Below are 17,688 nucleotides of genomic sequence, written 5' to 3'. Positions count from 1 at the left end.
CTGTCCTTTCTTGATATTTCCATCTTTAGAAAGGGGTCCGATGAACTCTCAACAACTATTTTCAGAAAGCCTACCTCTACCAACTCAGTCCTACACTGGAGCAGTAGCCACCCCATTCCCCTTAAAAGGGGTATTCCATGTGGCCAATATTTGCGCCTTAGGCGCAACTGCTCCGAGGGACCAGATTTTAGGAAGAAGGCGCATGATCTAAGGGCACGCTTTCTGAATAGGGGTTATCCGGACAATGTGCTTCAGCAGGCTTATCACAGAGCGGTTGACACGGCTAGGTCGGACCTCCTGGTACCTAAGGCTAAATCAGCCGGTGACCAGAAGATCCGTCTGCTAGCCACGTTTGATGGCTGTGCCGATAGAATGCGTGGGATCCTGGGCAAACATTGGCCAATTTTAATGATGGACCCGGACATCAGGGACATCATTCACGACTACCCCCAAATAACATTCCGAAGGGGTAGCAATTTAAAGGATCTCCTGGTGCACAGCCACTTTGCCCCGCCACCCAAACAAGGGACTTGGCTTGACCGCAGACCTATGGGTTGCTTTAGGTGCAGCGGCTGTGTAGCATGCAAAATCATCCAGACAGGGAAATCTTTTTTCAGCTCTAACCTCAATAAGTCCTTTCCGATCAAAGACTTCATTAATTGCAAGACGCAAGGTGTGATTTATAAGATTACCTGCGAGTGCAATTTGGAGTATGTGGGCAAAACGAGGCGTGAACTAGGCAGACGTCTAGGCGAGCACCTTGGCGACATTGCCAATCAGAGGGACACCGTTATCTCCAGACATGTCCATGATTGCCATCAGGGCAACCCCGGCTGTCTGAGGGCAATGGGAATCAAGAAGGTGGCACACCCAATACGTGGTGGTGACTGGGAACGTACTTTACTCCAGAGAGAATCCCGTTGGATCTATGTTTTAGGTACGGTCTCACCCACCGGTCTGAATGAACAGCTTAACTATAGCTGTTTTATTTAGGCTGCCTGTATCGATCCCCTATGCTTATACTTATTGACTCATATGGCTTCTAATTATTCCTCATTTAACTTATTGTTATGCCATTTGCCCCCTCTCCCCTTCGTTCTGTCCTCCTGTCTTATCTGTATGTTTTTCCTCATCACCCCTTCCGTTTGTCTACATGTGTCCGTGGATTGTCTTTTTAGCCAGGATTTCCTTAATTAATATGTTTGCCTGAATGCCTCACTTATGTTTGCGCAGCTTCTCAACTTGAAGCGGCGTCATCCGGCGGTGTCAGGGAGAAGCGTCCCGGTCGCCTGGCAACTGCCGTTTGGTCTCGTGTGAACAAACGAGATCGGGCGCGGTGACGTCATCACGTTCACAGGCGCCTGCTGAGTGACCTCCCTCCCTTATGCGTTCCGTCCGTTCGCGCATGCGCGGGCGCATCGCACTGTCTATGACGGGTGGGAGTGTCCGGACCAAGCCTCGTTCTGAGGCCAGGCTTTGGTTTAAAAGGTGGTGGATTTAAACACTTCCTCAGGCTACATCAGCCCATGCGCCATAGATATATAGCAGTGGTTGGGACAAGTATCAGTTTGTCCTCTCCACCCTGTGATTTGTTTGGCCACACTCTTTCTATATCTGGATTGTGGTCGAACTTTGCCTTTGTGCAGTGTCCGCTTTTGACATTTTGTCAGCGTTCCCTGCACAATCTCAGCCCAGGCTCCGTGTTTCCCCTGATGAGCCATTCACTCATCTATGTTTGCGAAACATGCGTGTAGGGACTAGGCAGCTGAGGGCTAATTAGGGCGCACAAATTCCAGGGGTAGGTTCCTGCTTTGGCTGATCGCGGGGATCCGTGGTCGTGCCATCTAGGCCATTGTAGGGCCCTAGGGTATCATTAGGGTCAGCAATCCTAGCACCCCTATACCCTGTTTCACACGCCTGCCGTCACTTATTGGTGTGCACATCTATCAGCACTGGACGTGCAGTCGCAATTCCAATGAGCTTCTCATCTAAGCGGTAGGACCACCGGGTTTATTTTGAGTGCCGCCGAGCACCGTTTTTTTGCATATGGGTTCTGGTTGTTTGCACCTGCTCTCCGTTGGTGTACCACCGCGTTGCTCCTTGTTAGTTTCTATAATTGTATCTTATTATCATGGGACCAAATTTTCTATATCTTGTGTATTAAACGTTAAGTTTTAAATTTGATCACTTATCCTATACTTAAAGTATAAGGCATCTAATATTTTGGTGGTATTGTCTTTCCCCTCTCGTCCTTTGACAAAGCCCACTTGGTCTGGGTGGATTAATTCAGGTAAGAAGCTCTGTAATCTTGTGGCTAACAGCTTGGCTAAAAGTTTAAGGTCTACGTTAAGTAGGGAGATTGGGCGATAATTGGAGCATTCTGAGGGGTCTTTGCCTTCTTTAGGGATTATTGTAATGGTAGCTTTAGTCATTTCAGAGGAAAGTGGGAGGTTGGCCATTGTGAGATTACAGATAGGGAGCAAATGGGGTAACAAGATGTTTCTGAAGATCGAGAAGTAAGATATGGGGAGACCATAAGTAAGATATGGAGAGAGCCTTTAGGGGTTGATTTAATGGCTGTAGTTAGTTCTGGGACAGTAAACGGTTTGGCTAAAGACTCCTGCTGCAGTGGGGTTAAGGCTGGGAGGTTAAGAGTATCTAGAAAGGAGTTAATGTTAGACTCTCTACTCAAAGAAGGGTTAGGGAATTCAGGGACCGGGAGATTGTATAGGGACTGATAGAATAGTCTGAATTGTTCAGCAATCTCTTCTGCTTTGAATAGTTGGGTGCCTTGAGGGGATTTAAGGAACTGAACATAACGGGAATTTCTTCTCTGTTTAATTTGGTTCATCACATATTTGGAGGCTTTATTGCCGTGAGCAAAGATTTTCTGTTGGGCAGACAAGAAAAACTTGGCTGAGCGTTCGTTCAGGAGGTTTTTTAATTGAGCTCTGAGAGAAGAAAGTTCCGTCAGTTGCTGGACCATTAGAGATTGCTTATGTGCTTTTTCAGCCAGGTGAATTTTTGTTAGTAAAGTATTGAGCTTTTTCTCTGATTCTTTCTTAAGAATGGAGCAGAGACTGATTAACCTGCCCCTAATGTAGGCTTTGTGAGCGTCCCAGAGGACCTGGGGGGACACCTCTGGGGTATTATTGATTAGGAAATATTCCTCAAGATAAGAGGATATTTGAGCAGTGTGTTTGGTGTTATTCAGTAAAGATTCATTGAATCTCCAGGTTGGTTGTCTATCAGTTTTTAGGTCTGGGCGTATATCACAGCAAACTGGGGAGTGGTCGGACAGGGTAATATCCCCTATTTTAGGAAGTGAACAGAATTTTAGTTTCTCTTTTGGGACTAAGATGTAATCAATTCTGCTGTATGAGTTATTTGCAGGGGAGTAAAAGGAGTAACCAACTGGTTCAGGGTTGTGGCAGCGCCATATATCTATAACTCCCAGATTATATAATTTTGTGTGTAATAATCTAAGAGCCTTCGCTGAGGCAGGGGATTTTTTGGAGGAGGTGTCAATTGAAGGGTTAAAGGCTAAATTAAAGTCCCCAGCCAGAATCAGAAATCCTTCCCTATGTTTTTCTATTAGAGAAAAGATAGGGATGAGCCAACTGATTTGGTCTGTGTTTGGGGCGTAGATGTTTGCAAAGGTGAACATGGATTTTCCCACCTGGCCTTTAAGGATCAGGTATCGGCCATCTGGGTCCTGAACATGGGATTTGTATTGGAAAGGAAGGCCTCTACGGAAGCCTATACTGACTCCCCTCGAGGCCGCACCGCCGGCCCCACAATGGTACCAGCTAGGAAATTTAGAGTGAGAAAGGTTGGGGTAATTATCGTGTTTGAAATGTGTCTCCTGCAGAAAAACTACTGAACATTTCTCTTTGTGCAGGAGAGAAAAGATCTGGCATCTTTTAGAAGGGGATCTCAGTCCCTTAACATTGTATGATGACAATCTGAAATCTGCCATATCATTTTAGAGAGGTGGGGAGTTGGAGGGGCTATGAGTGGTGTAGCAAGAGAAAATTGACCAACCAGAATTAGGGTGGTGGAGAGAGTGCCACCTCGAGGCGAGCCAGAGAACATCCAATCACCCAGATGATCCCAAACATATGTTTTCTGTCTTTGCGAGGACCCCCGCTCACACACTTGAGAGAGTATTGAAGTAATTCTTGAGTACCTGTCAAAACAATAATAATATAAAACACAAAATAAACCAAAGAGTGAAAACCAAAGATGAATGGTTATTCTCCAAACAAGAGAGGACATAACAATTGTGCCTCTCTGATTAGGTAGCATAAAGGGGGAAAAGGTAAAGTACCCAGAAGCATTTCCCTCTTATAGGACAATTATACTGGAAAATAGTAACGGAGACAGCGATATTGGAAGGCCCCGGGAGTTAGCAGGGTGTTGGGAATTATCTTTGTTGCCTATCTCAATAAGGAACGGATAAGAGATAGATGGCGGGGGGAAATCACGTCTAAACTAACTGGTGGAAAAGGTGATGCAGAATATTTAAGGAGGTAGAGGTATAGGAGAGGGATCCCTCTCTTGATGCCTTGGGGATGGAAGGGCATTGTAGTACGGGAGGTATCTTGTTTGTCACCTGAGATAATGTTTGACATTGTGACTGGCCTGACCTTAAAACAGATGGGAAAACTAACAAGAGAAATCCCTACTGTCTCGACGTCTAATACTGGGTGGAGAGCAATGCATAGGTAGAGGGGATGAGAAAGCTAGAATCTCCACTCAGTATATAGATGAAGTCACGTGGTAAGCAATTATAACAATAACTTGGAGTTAGGAAGTCTCGTACGATGGTTTCCACAGCCTCCTAATCCTAGGGGGGAGAACTAGAGAAGATTACTTATCCACCATGGTTAGACATTTGGGGGTGGAAAATAAATTTCCCCTTCTATTCCTTTGGAGTTTTGGGGTGCGTAAAGGCTCCCAGGGCGTCACCGTAGAAAGGTCAGGTAAGGGGGTCAAGTTCTGGACCATGTCCAGTTCTCAATGGGTAGTGGGGAAGCTGAAGAAGATCATACGCTTTGTACAGATCATTTGAAGGTGGAAATGTGGATGCGTCTTCCCTCGTGCAGAATGATAGACCGAAAGGAAATGTCCATCTGTAAAAAATTCTGTGCTGGCGTAGCGCAGGTCAGTGAGAGGTTTCATGGCTTACGCTTTCTGAGGGTTGTTGTGCTATATCTTGAAAAATAGTGATGTTGTTTTCTTCCCTTCCACAGAACTGGAGTTTCTGGCGCTTGTCAGTATAGCTTCCTTTACTGGGAAGAACAGAAAATTTGCAAATCACATCCCTGGGGGGTCATTTGCTGGCAGTTTAGGGCGGAGAGCTCTGTGAGCCCTTTCAAGCAGGACCTCATGTGCAGAGTCAGGTACCCAGAATTTTAAAGGCATATCTGGATCACTGTTTCCGGAATGTCCATAGCTAAGATAGTTTCAGGATACCTCTAAAACACAAATTATTGCACCTACTCCTGTTCTCTTGGTCTTCTATGGCCCGGTGTACAGGGAATTTATGTGGCTTTGGGCTAGCGACAGGATAGAGACACTTCACTCTGGTGATGCAGGATTGCGGCCTGGGTTTCCTCTAAAACTTCCACCCTTCAGCCTATGTGTCGAACGTCCTCTTTTATTGAGGAAATGTCTAGACTAAGGGGACCCAGGGCTTCTCAAGAGCTTCCTTTAAGTAAGCTCTGGGATATGGCAGACAGTCCGCATCGCTGGGATCATCCCCTAATTGTCGCCACCAGCGGCTGCTGCTAGCTTGTGGCTTGAGCGCGGTGGCGGGCGCCATCTTGGATTCTCGGCTCACAGCCACAGCGGCAGTTTTTTTTGATAAATCTCTCCATCTCTCCGACTGGGAGCGACTGTTTCCCGGTTGTTCAGTGGGTTTCTGGCCACCTATTTTGACCATTTTGGGGTCCAGTAAGCCTATAATAAAGTGCCTGTGAGGGATATGCAGGGCAGGAGAGCAGCTCTTCACACGTCCATACGGCTCAAGCGCAGGCTCCGCCCCCCCAGTGCACCACTTCTTGACACTAACATCTACCTATAAGGCAGAGTTCATACTTGAGTTATTAGGCCAGTTTTGGCAAATTTAGGTGTACTTTCTCATCATTTCAATCAAGTTTTGGTTTAATAAAATCAATGTTAAAAGTATTAAACCCCTTAAGGACTTAGGACGAACCGGTACTAGCCATGTTTGCCGGAGTCCTTAAGGACTCAGGACGTACCGGTACGTCCTAAGTTTAAAAGTACATTGCGGCGCGGCGGGGGTTAATAGGAACAGGATGCCCTCTGAAATAATTCAGCGGGCATCCTGTCACAATGCCGAGGGGGGTCATGTGACCCCCCGTATCGGCGATCGCCGCAAACCGCAGGTCAATTCAGACCTGCGGTTTGTGGCTTTTACCTGCGGTTGCGGCGGCGGTGGGTGGTGCCATCGGGTCCCCATGTGGCTGTGGGGGGACCCTATGGCATGGATGGCAGCGCGATGTCTAAGGAAGGCATTGCGCTGCCTTCCGGTGACGAGCCTGTGAGATCCAGCCCCTGGATCTCACAGGCCGTAGAAGCTGTAGAGTAATACACACAGTATTACTCATACAGCCAATGCATTCCAATACAGAAGTATTGGAATGCATTGTAAAGGATTTCCCGCCCAAAAATTAAAAGTTTCAAGTAAAAATAAACAAAAACGTCATTTTCCCCAAATAAAGTTAAAAAAAAATTGGTAAAAAATAGGGGGAAAAAAAGTATACATATTAGGTATCGCCGCGTCCGTATTGACCGGCTCTATAAACATATCACATGACCTAACCCCTCAGAGGAACACCGTAAAAAAATAAAAAAATAAAACTGCAAAATAAACCATTTTTTTTGTCACCTTACATCACAAAAAGTACAACAGCAAGCGATCAAAAGGCGTTTTACCCACCAAAATAGTACCAATCTAACCTTCACTTCATCACGCAAAAAATGAGCACCTACCTGAGACAATCTCCTAAAAAATAAAAAAAACTATGGCTCAGAATATTGAGACACTAAAACATCATTTTTTTGTTTTAAAAAAGCTGTTATTGGTAAAACTTACATAAATGAAAAAAAGTATACATATTAGGTATCGCCGCGTCCGTATCGACCAGCTCTATAAAGAAAACTCACGACCTAACCCCTCAGATGAACACCGTAAAAAATATAAAATAAAAACTGTGCTAAATAAACCATTTTTTGTCACCTTACATCACAAACAGTGTAATAGCAAGCGATCAAAAAGTCACATGCACCCCAAAATAGTGCCAATAAAACCGTCATCTCATCCCGCAAAAATCATACCCTACCCAAGGTAATCGCCCAAAAACTGAACAAAATGATGGCTATCAGACTATGGAGACACTAAAACATGATTTTTTTTTGCTTCAAAAATGAAATCATTGTGTAAAACTTACATAAATAAAAAAAAGTATACATATTAGGTATCTCTGCGTCCGTATCGACTGGCTATATAAAAATATCACATGACTTAACCCCTCAGATGAACACCGTAAAAAATTGAAAATAAAAACTGTGCTAAATAAACCATTTTTTGTCACCTTACATCACAAAAGTGAAATAGCAAGCGATCAAAAAGTCACAAGCACTTCAAAATAGTGCAATAAAACCGTCATCTCATCCCGCAAAAATAATACCCTACACAAGTTAATTGCCCAAAAACTGAAAAACTATGGCTCTCAGACAATGGAAACACTAAAAGATGATTCCCTTACAGTAGGTGTTTGTGAGATTGTGCTTTTAGCACGACAGCGTCGCGCTGATACTCGGCAACCATGGGAGCCGAGATCTCGCACTCACTGGAATAGTGACAGCACATCCCAGCAAGCGCGTCATAGAAGCGACGGGAGATCCGACTTGGATTCCCGCCAATTCTACAACGTGTGCGGCGTTTGTTATGAATCCTGAGGGGGAAGTCCCCGCCGATTTTAAATAAAAATCCGGCCTGGGTCCCCCCCTCAGAGAGCATACCGGGCCCTTAGGTCTGTTATGGGTTGTAAGGAAGCCCCCCCCTACGCCGAAAAAAACGGCGTAGGGGTCCCCCTACAATCCATACCAGACCCGTATCCAAAGCACGCTACCCGGCCAGCCAGGAAGGGATTGGGGACGAGCGAGCGCCCCCCCCCCCCCCCCCCCTCGCGAGCCGTACCAGGCTGGCATGCCCTCAACATGGGGGGGTTGGGTGCTCTGGGGCAGGGGGCGCACTGCGGCCCCCCCCACCTCAGAGGCACCCTGTCCCCATGTTGATGAGGACAGGGCCCTTCCGCGACAACCCTGGCCGTTGGTTGTCGGGGTATGCGGGCGGGAGGCTTATCGGAATCTGGGAGCCCCCTTTAATAAGGGGGCCCCCAGATACCGGCCCCCCACCCTAAGTGAATGAGTATGGGGTACATCGTACACCTACCCATTCACCTGCAAGAAAAGTGGTAAAAACACAAATAAACCACACAGTGTATTAAAATATTTTATTTTTCTGCTCCGGAGGCCGCCCCCTGTCTTCTTTATTAGCTCTTTTACCAGGGGGGGGCTCTTCTTCTTCCGCTATCCCGACGGGTCTTCTCCGCTATCCGGGGGGTCTTCTCAACTCTCCGGGGTTCTCCTTCTGTCTTCTCCGCTATCCGGGGGGGGCTTCTCAACTCTCCGGGGTTCTCCTTCTGTCTTCTCCGCTCTCCGGGGGGGGTCTTCTCAACTCTCCGGGGTTCTCCTTCTGTCTTCTCCTTCTGTCTTGTTGACTCGGCGCACCCCGGTTCTTCGTCTCGCGAGACGTCTCGCGAGACGAAAAACCGGGGTGCGCCGAGTCAACAAGACAGAAGGAGAAGACAGAAGGAGAACCCGGAGAGTTGAGAAGACCCCCCCGGATAGCGGAGAAGGACAGAAGGAGAACCCCGGAGAGTTGAGAAGACCCCCCCGGATAGCGGAGAAGACAGAAGGAGAACCCCGAGAGTTGAGAAGACCCCCCGGATAGCGGAGAAGACCCGTCGGGGATAGCAGAAGAAGAAGAGCCCCCCCTGGTAAAAGAGCTAATAAAGAAGACAGGGGGCGGCCTCCGGAGCAGAAAAATAAAATATTTTAATACACTGTGTGGTTTATTTGTGTTTTTACCACTTTTCTTGCAGGTGAATGGGTAGGTGTACGATGTACCCCATACTCATTCACTTAGGGTGGGGGGCCGGTATCTGGGGGCCCCCTTATTAAAGGGGGCTCCCAGATTCCGATAAGCCTCCCGCCCGCATACCCCGACAACCAACGGCAGGGTTGTCGGGAAGGGGCCCTGTCCTCATCAACATGGGGACAGGGTGCTCTGAGGTGGGGGGGCCGCAGTGCGCCCCCTGCCCAGAGCACCCAACCCCCCCATGTTGAGGGCATGCAGCCTGGTACGGCTCAGGAGGGGGGGGGGGCGCTTGCTCGTCCCCACTCCCTTCCTGGCTGGCCGGGGTAGCGTTGCTTTGGATACGGGTCTCTGGTATGGATTATAGGGGGACCCTCTACGCCGTTTTTTTCGGCGTAGGGGGGGCTCTCCTTACAACCCATAACAGACCTAAGGGCCCGGTATGCTCCTGAGGGGGGGACCCAGGCCGGATTTTTATTTAAAATCCGGCGGGGACTTCCCCCTCAGGATTCATAACAAACGCCGCACACGTGTAGAATTGGCGGGAATCCAAGTCGGATCTCCCGTCGCTTCTATGACGGCTCTGTCTCTATCGCGGCAAGCCAGCTCGGCGCTGGCTCCCGCGATGGGGCTCGTAGGTGCTCAATCTCGCCGAGAAAGAGAGCGAGATTGACACAAAATCGGGTTCACCTACTGTACGTCCTTAACAGCAGCACAGATGAGGTTAACTGCCCCTGTGGACTGGTAGGACCGGCGGAATTTTAATGAGCCCAAGAACCAATAAACGATCTTCAGCTCCCTGAAAGGGAGGAGATCACCCCCCAGCCCACCGTGTTTTTTTCTGTCCTCTGGACAGGTGGACTGGCGTGTCGCTCCCTCTCTGGGAGCTGAAGATTGCTTAGGGGTTCTTTTCCCCCCCTTAAGCTTAGCTCGCTTTCTATGGATCTCAGTGCCTTTATTTTAGGCCTGATCATGGCGATTTCGGTCTGGGGTACCGTCGGGGAGGAGGGCGTCCCCTTCCCTCTTCTCTCATCATCTGTAGACGGTGCTCCGTCCCTCCGTTACCGCATGTGTGCGGCGCTATGGGCGCCGCCATTTTCCGGAAGTGACGCGCCCTAGGTGCGCTACGTCACTTCCGGTTTTCCGAAGCCTTGCAGTGATGTATAAAACTCACCTTTCTTTTAAACTGGCTCCCTAGAAGACATCCTGGACTTAGGATTAGTCTGGGAGACAATTTTCGTATAGGTAGAGCCAGTATAGGCTCTGGTTTTTCTACAAGAGAAAAAAAAAAAAAAAAAAGGGAGTGGTGATGATCTCGTTTCAGGAACCCGCCCATTGGGCGTGGCTTTCTTCTGTTAGCGCCCAGAGCCCATCAGTCAGTGCTCTGGTTGCGTTTGCTTTCACAAGTTAGCTCCAGAGCTCTCCTGTGCTTTGTGATATTCCTGCAGTATTGCTTTGCTTGGGTTTTGTACTTCCTCTTCTTTCAGCTCTATTTCTTCTAGTGCTGGTGGGCCCCCTTAAGGTCTGGTTTTCTCCACCTCCTGATATTGTATGTGTTATGACCTGTTTTGTTTCTTCCATTACAGACTATGGCTTCCCCTAAGGAGCAGGATGTTGACATGGGGGAGTCCTCCGATCCCGCCGGTCGGACACAGCGTGTCTTTAGAGCGGATGAGACCCTCCTCTCTGTGATGCGCACAGAGTGGAAAAAGCCTGAGAAGGGTCCAGTGCTTACCAGAAAATTCAGACTCATGTACCCGATGGCTAAACCCTTGGTGGAATCGTGGGGTTCCGTTCCCAAGGTGGACATGGCTATAGCCAAGTTGTCCCGGCGCACTCTAGTCCCTGTAGACGATGGGTCTAGCCTGCAGGACCCTCTAGACTGGAGGGCAGAGTGCACCCTTAGGAGGGGTTACGCGGCGGCCGCTGCCTCCGCATCTACTTCCATTGCGGCCACTGAGGTAGCCACCTATCTACGCTCTAGGCTTAATCAAATCCAGACGGATGTGGACCAGAGCGTATCAAGAGACGACATCCTGGAAGCCTTTAAGTCAGCCAACCTGGCTATGGACTTTTTAGTTGATTCCTCCCAGATGCAGCTGAAGCTGGCCGCCAAAACTATGGCCCTAGTTTCAGCTGCCCGCTGAAACCGTGGATCGCGGATAACGCATCCAAGTTTAACCTTTGTGGGCTCCCCTTCGAACCAGATAGGTTATTCGGGTCCGAATTGGACAAAATAATGGAGGGGCTCTCCGATAAAAAAGGGAAAAGCCTCCCCCAGCAGCCCTTTCGGGGACGCCCCAGACAGGAAAAGAAGGGCGGAGGTCGTCCTGGGCAGCAGTCTAGGCGCAGAGATTGGGGGGGGCCGTCTCGTAAATATCCGAGACGCCCCCGCAAACCCACCAGGGAGGCAAAACCCTCCTGACTATGGGCCTCCTCGAGGCTCTTGGATAAGCCCTGCTGCCTCTGCAGTGTCTCCTCTAGATTTTCCCGTTCACCTCCCCCAGATTCCCGTGGGGGGCCGTCTTACCCATTTCAAAGACTCTTGGAGCCGGTTGATTGCAGACCCCTGGGTCCGGGACATAGTTTCCGCCGGGTACCGGGTAGATCTTATCTCTGTCCCCCCAGGGAGATTCATCGCCACACGAAACTTCGGGTGTGCCAAACAGGTGGTCCTAGAATCTTACATTCAGGACTATATTTCCAAGGGAGCCCTAGAGGAGGTACCGGCAGGGGAGCGGGGCCTAGGGATTTATTCACCAGTGTTACTGGTTCCCAAGAAGACAGGAGATCTCCGGATGATCATCGATTTGAGATTCCTCAATCGATTTATAAGGAAAACAAGGTTTCGCATGGAAACCATAAGGTCAGTCAGCCATATCCTCAATCCTGGGGACGTCATGGCTACTCTGGACCTCAAGGATGCGTACCTTCACATTCCGATCCATTCCGCTTCCCGGAAACTCCTCAGGATCGCGGTCCAGATTTCAGGGGTTTGCAGGCACTTTCAGTTCGCCGTGCTTCCCTTCGGAATCTCTTCTGCCCCCTTATCTTCACCAAGGTGGTGGTTTCGGTGGTGGCAGCTTTGAGACTCCAGGACTGACTATTATTCCTTATCTGGACGATTGGCTTTTCATAGCCTCTTCCAGTTCCGATCCTTACCCACCATCTTCAGGTCGCAATCTCTTTTCTCTTCCGCCTAGGCTGGATTATCAACTGGCAGAAGTCGAATGTGAGCCCATCGACTTCAATCCATTACTTAGGATTCGTGGTCGACTCTGTGGAGATGTCCCTCCGGTTGACTCCAGAAAGGAGAGCGCGGATTCAGGACCTGGCAAAGGTCCTTTATGTCCCTCGTCGAGTCTCTATCCGGACTCTCATGAAGATGCTGGGGCTCATGTCAGCGGCTGCGGATGCGGTCCCTTGGGCGCTATGGCACCTCCGTCCTCTTCAGTCGGAGGTCTTACACCTATGGAACGGCAGCCCTGCGGGGCTAGATTCCCTGTGCTCCCTGTCCGGTCAAACCCGAAATTCCCTCAGATGGTGGTTTCAGCTACCAGCAGGGAAGTCTATGACCCAACCAGCTTGGGTCATATTGACTACAGACGCGTCCCTTGTAGGCTGGGGCGCTCACCTGGACGGCACCCCAATTCAGGGATCTTGGTCTCCTCTGGAGCGGCATCTTTCCTCCAATCTTCGCGAGATGCGAGCTATCCGGCTAGCCCTCCTTCACTTTGCGCCTCAGATCCGGGGCAAAGCAGTGAAAGTCCAGTCAGACAATATGACTGCAGTTCTCTATATAAGCAAACAGGGAGGCACAAGATCATTGCCCCTTCTGTCAGAGATCGGGGTAATTCTTCGGTGGGCAGAGCTGAACCTTTCCCATCTATCTGCCGTTCATATTCGAGGCTCCCTCAATATGATAGCGGACCGCTTAAGTCGAGGATTACCGACCATGGAGTGGTCTCTGCATCCGGAGATCTTCAGGCAGCTAGTTCACAGATGGGGTATGCCAGAAGTGGATCTCATGGCAACCAGGTTCAACGCCAAGGTGATGAGGTTATGTTCTCTCTACAGGGAAGACAACCCCCTGGCGATAGATGCTCTGTCAATACCGTGGAGGTTCAGGCTGGCTTACATCTTCCCTCCCTTTTCCATGATACCGAGGGTATTGATGAAAATCCGTCAGGATCAGGCCTCGGTAATAGCCATCATACCGTTTTGGCCCAGAAGATCCTGGTTTACCCAGCTCATTCAGATGAGTCGGGGACAATACTGGAGACTCCCCCCGGAGCAGACCCTGGTGTCGTGGGACACTCACCTCTGCCTAGATCTGCACAGGTTCAACCTGACAGCCTGGAGGTTGATCAGTCCCTTCCCAACATAGAAGGGCTTTCCGAGTCGGTCCTGAGAACTTTGTCGCATTCCCGAGCAGAGTCTACAAAGAAGGCCTACTCCAGGATCATGAGAATCTTCGAGGCATGGTGGCGTCTGCAGATCCGCCCCTTCCTGCGATACTTCAATTTCTTCAGGATGGATTAGATAGAGGCCTATCTCCAGCTACCTTGAAGGTACAGGTTTATGCCATCTCGGCCTGTCTCAACAGGCCACATTCTCGGGACCCACTCATCAAACGCTTCCTGAAGGGAGCTGAATGACTAAAGCCTACTATACTGAAACCTATCCCCCAGTGGGATCTTTCAGTAGTGCTCAGGGGGCTAGCATCTCCCCCCTTCGAGCCCTTGGAGGAGGTAAATTTTAAATTTTTGACTTTAAAGATGGTCTTTCTTCTGGCTATAGCTTCAGCCAAGAGAGTTTCTGAATTGCAGGCTTTCTCCGCAATTCACCCGTACATTATTTTTCTACAGGATAGAGTACTCCTGAAGTTTTTACCTTACTTCAGGCCTAAGGTGCCTACTTTCCAGAACATCAATCAGGTAATATCTTTACCAGTTTTGTTTACAGCCTCCTCCTCTGATACTCCAGCTAGAGACCCGCTGGATATTTCAAGATGCCTCCAGATCTATGTGGATAGATCTAGTGAGTTCAGGATAGATGAGAATCTTCTTATCCTGTTTGCCGGTAAGTCTAAAGGCCGTAAAGCGTCTAAAGCCACCATTAGTCGCTGGATCAAGGAGGCCATTATGGAAGCTTTCGTCTCCCAATCCTTAGATCCTCCTGAGTTTGTGAGAGCCCATTCCACTAGGGCGGTCTCCACCTCGGTTGCGGAGAGAAGACTCCTCCCCTTAGAGTTGATCTGTAAGGCGGCCTCCTGGAGCTCTGAGTCAACCTTCATCTCCCTTTATAGGATAGATGCTAGGATGGCAGAGTTTTCGGCTTTTGGGCAGACTGTTCTTAGTTCTGCCAGGCATGAGGACCCTCCCTAGGGGATTCTTCTTGCTATCTCCCCATCTGTGCTGCTGTTGAGGACGTAAGGGAATCGTTAATTTCTAACGATAATTTGTTTTCCCTTAGTCCTAACAGCAGCACACAAATATCCCACCCTAAATACATTATGCTTGTTAAAAACACGGTGGGCTGGGGGGTGATCTCCTCCCTTTCAGGGAGCTGAAGATCGTTTATTGGTTCTTGGGCTCATTAAAATTCCGCCGGTCCTACCAGTCCACAGGGGCAGTTAACCCCATCTGTGCTGCTGTTAGGACTAAGGGAAAACAAATTATCATTAGAAATTAACGATTTATTTTGCTTCAAAAAAGAAATCATTGTGTAAAACTTACATAAATAAAAAAATTAGACATATTAGGTATCGCCGCATCCGTGACAATCTGGTCTATAAAAATATCACATGATCTAACCTGTCAGATGAATGTTGTAAATAACAAAAAATAAAAACGGTGCCAAAACAGCTATTTCTTGTTATCTTGCCTCCCAAAAAATGTAATATAGAGCAACCAAAAATCATATGTACCTTAACTAGTACCAACAATACTGCCACCCTATCCCGTAGTTTCTAAAATGGGGCCACTTTTTTGGAGTTTCTACTTGGAGTTTCTACTCTAGGGGTGCATCAGGGGGGCTTCAAATGGGACATGGTGTCAAAAAAAACAGTCCATCAAAATCTGCCTTCCAAAAACCGTATGGCATTCCTTTCCTTCTGCGCCCTGCCGTGTGCCGGTACAGCTGTTTACGACCACATATGGGGTGTTTCTGTAAACTACAGAATCAGGGCCATAAATATTGAGTTTGGTTTGGCTGTTAACCCTTGCTTTGTTACTGGGAAAAATTGATTAAAATTGAAAATTTGCCCAAAAATTTCAATTCTGAAATTTCATCTCCATTTGCCAATAACTCTTGTGGAACACCTAAAGGGTTAACGACATTTGTAAAATCTGTTTTGAATACCTTGAGGGGTGTAGTTTTTTAGATGGGGTCCCTTTTATGGAGTTTCTACTCTAGGGTTGCATCATGTGGGCTTCAAATGGGACATGGTGTCCAAAAAAACAGTCCAGCAAAATCTGCCTTCCAAAAACCGTATGGCATTCCTTTCCTTCTGCGCCCTGCCGTGTGCCGGTACAGCTGTTTACGACCACATATGGGGTGTTTCTGTAAACTACAGAATCAGGGCCATAAATATTGAGTTTGGTTTGGCTGTTAACCCTTGCTTTGTAACTGGAAAAAAAATATTAAAATGTAAAATCTGCCAAAAAAGTGAAATTTTGAAAGTGTATCTCTATTTTCCATTAATCCTTGTGGAACACCCAAAGGGTTAACAAAGTTTGTAAAATCAGTTTTGAATACCTTGAGAGTGGTAGTGTATAGAATGGGGTCATTTTTGCGTGGTTTCTATTATGTAAGTCTCGCAAAGTGACTTCAGACCTGAACTTGTCTCAAAAAATTGGGTTTTTGAAAATTTCTGAAAAATTTCAAGATTTGCTTCTAAACTTCTAAGCCTTGTAACATCCCCAAAAAATAAAATATAATTCCCAAAATGATCCAAACATGAAGTAGACATATGGGGAATGTAAAGTAATAACTATTTTTGGAGGTATTACTATGTATTATAGAAGTAGAGAAATTGAAATTTGGAAATTTGCAATTTTTTACAAATTTTTGGTAAATTTGTTATTTTTTTATAAATAAAAATTATTTCTTTTTACTTCATTTTACCAGTGTCATGAAGTACAATATGTGACGAAAAAACAATCTCAGAATGGCCTTGATAAGTCAAAGCGTTTTAAAGTTATCAGCACTTAAAGTGACACTGTTCAGATTTGCAAAAAATGGCCAAGTCCGTAAGGTGAATTAGGGCCGAGTCCTTAAGGGGTTAATAAATTTAATAATTAAAATTAAATGTTGCATAAGACCGGAGAGAATCAGCCTGTCTTCTGTTTATTCAATGACGTGGTGTTGCGATGGAGAAAGCATTCCCAAAAAAAAAATTACTCTCCACCTGGAACCTAATCCTGTCAAGATTGATGCAAGTGTGGTATTGGCTGCTCATCCAGCAAGATACTTCTGGGGGAACCTGCCTGCCATGCTTAGGCCTCTACTAGCGACAGACAATAAGAAGAAGACAAACCTTGTTCTTTTCTGAATATTGAATGAATAATTTTTGGGGCCTGTACTTCACTGGCCTGCAGTAAAATTGATATCTAATGACCGTCTAATATACCTCCAGCCACATAATGACTTGATGTTTTTTCTCCGTTGAATGTCTAATGTTTGGGGCCTGTACTCCCATGGCCTAAAATAAAAAATTTCTAGGCTCCAGCAGGGCACATTTTTGAAAGTTTTAATTTAAAACGCATAAAAATGGCCCCTGATTAAAATACATATTTTTTGGGGGAACGCAAAAAACTACACTAAACACAAAAAACCTAAGACTATAAAACTTTTTTGTTGTTGTGTTTTTTCACAACAGACGCAGACACTATCTAAAGTCTTTTTTAAATTAGTAACATAGTAACATAGTACATAAGGCCGAAAAAAGACATTTGTCCATCCAGTTCGGCCTGTTATCCTGCAAGTTGATCCAGAGGAAGGCAAAAAAACCCTGTGAGGTAAAAGCCAATTTTCCTCACTTTAGGGGAATAAAAAATTCCTTCCCGACTCCAATCAGGCAATCAGAATAACTCCCTGGATCAACGACCCCTCTCTAGTAGCTATAGCCTGTAATATTATTACGCTCTAGAAACACATCCAGGCCACTCTTGAATTCCTTTATTGTACTCACCATCACCACCTCCTCAGGCAGAGAGTTCCATAGTCTCACTGCTCTTACCGTAAAGAATCCTTTTCTATGTTTGTGTACAAACCTTCTTTCCTCCAAACGCAGAGGATGTCTCCTCGTCACAGTCACAGTCCTGGGGATAAATAGATGATAGGATAGATCTCTGTACTGACCCCTGATATAATTAACAAAAAAATAAAATAAAAAACACCTAAAACACTAACTGCGTGGACACTAAGATTGAGAGACTTTTTTTTTTTAACAGACAGACAAAACAGACAGCTATATTCTACACTATCCTATATCT

Source organism: Bufo bufo, chromosome 8 (genome assembly GCF_905171765.1).
Source record: "Bufo bufo chromosome 8, aBufBuf1.1, whole genome shotgun sequence".
Taxonomy (NCBI): Eukaryota; Metazoa; Chordata; class Amphibia; order Anura; family Bufonidae; genus Bufo; species Bufo bufo.
Note: the sequence above shows the minus strand (reverse complement) of the source record.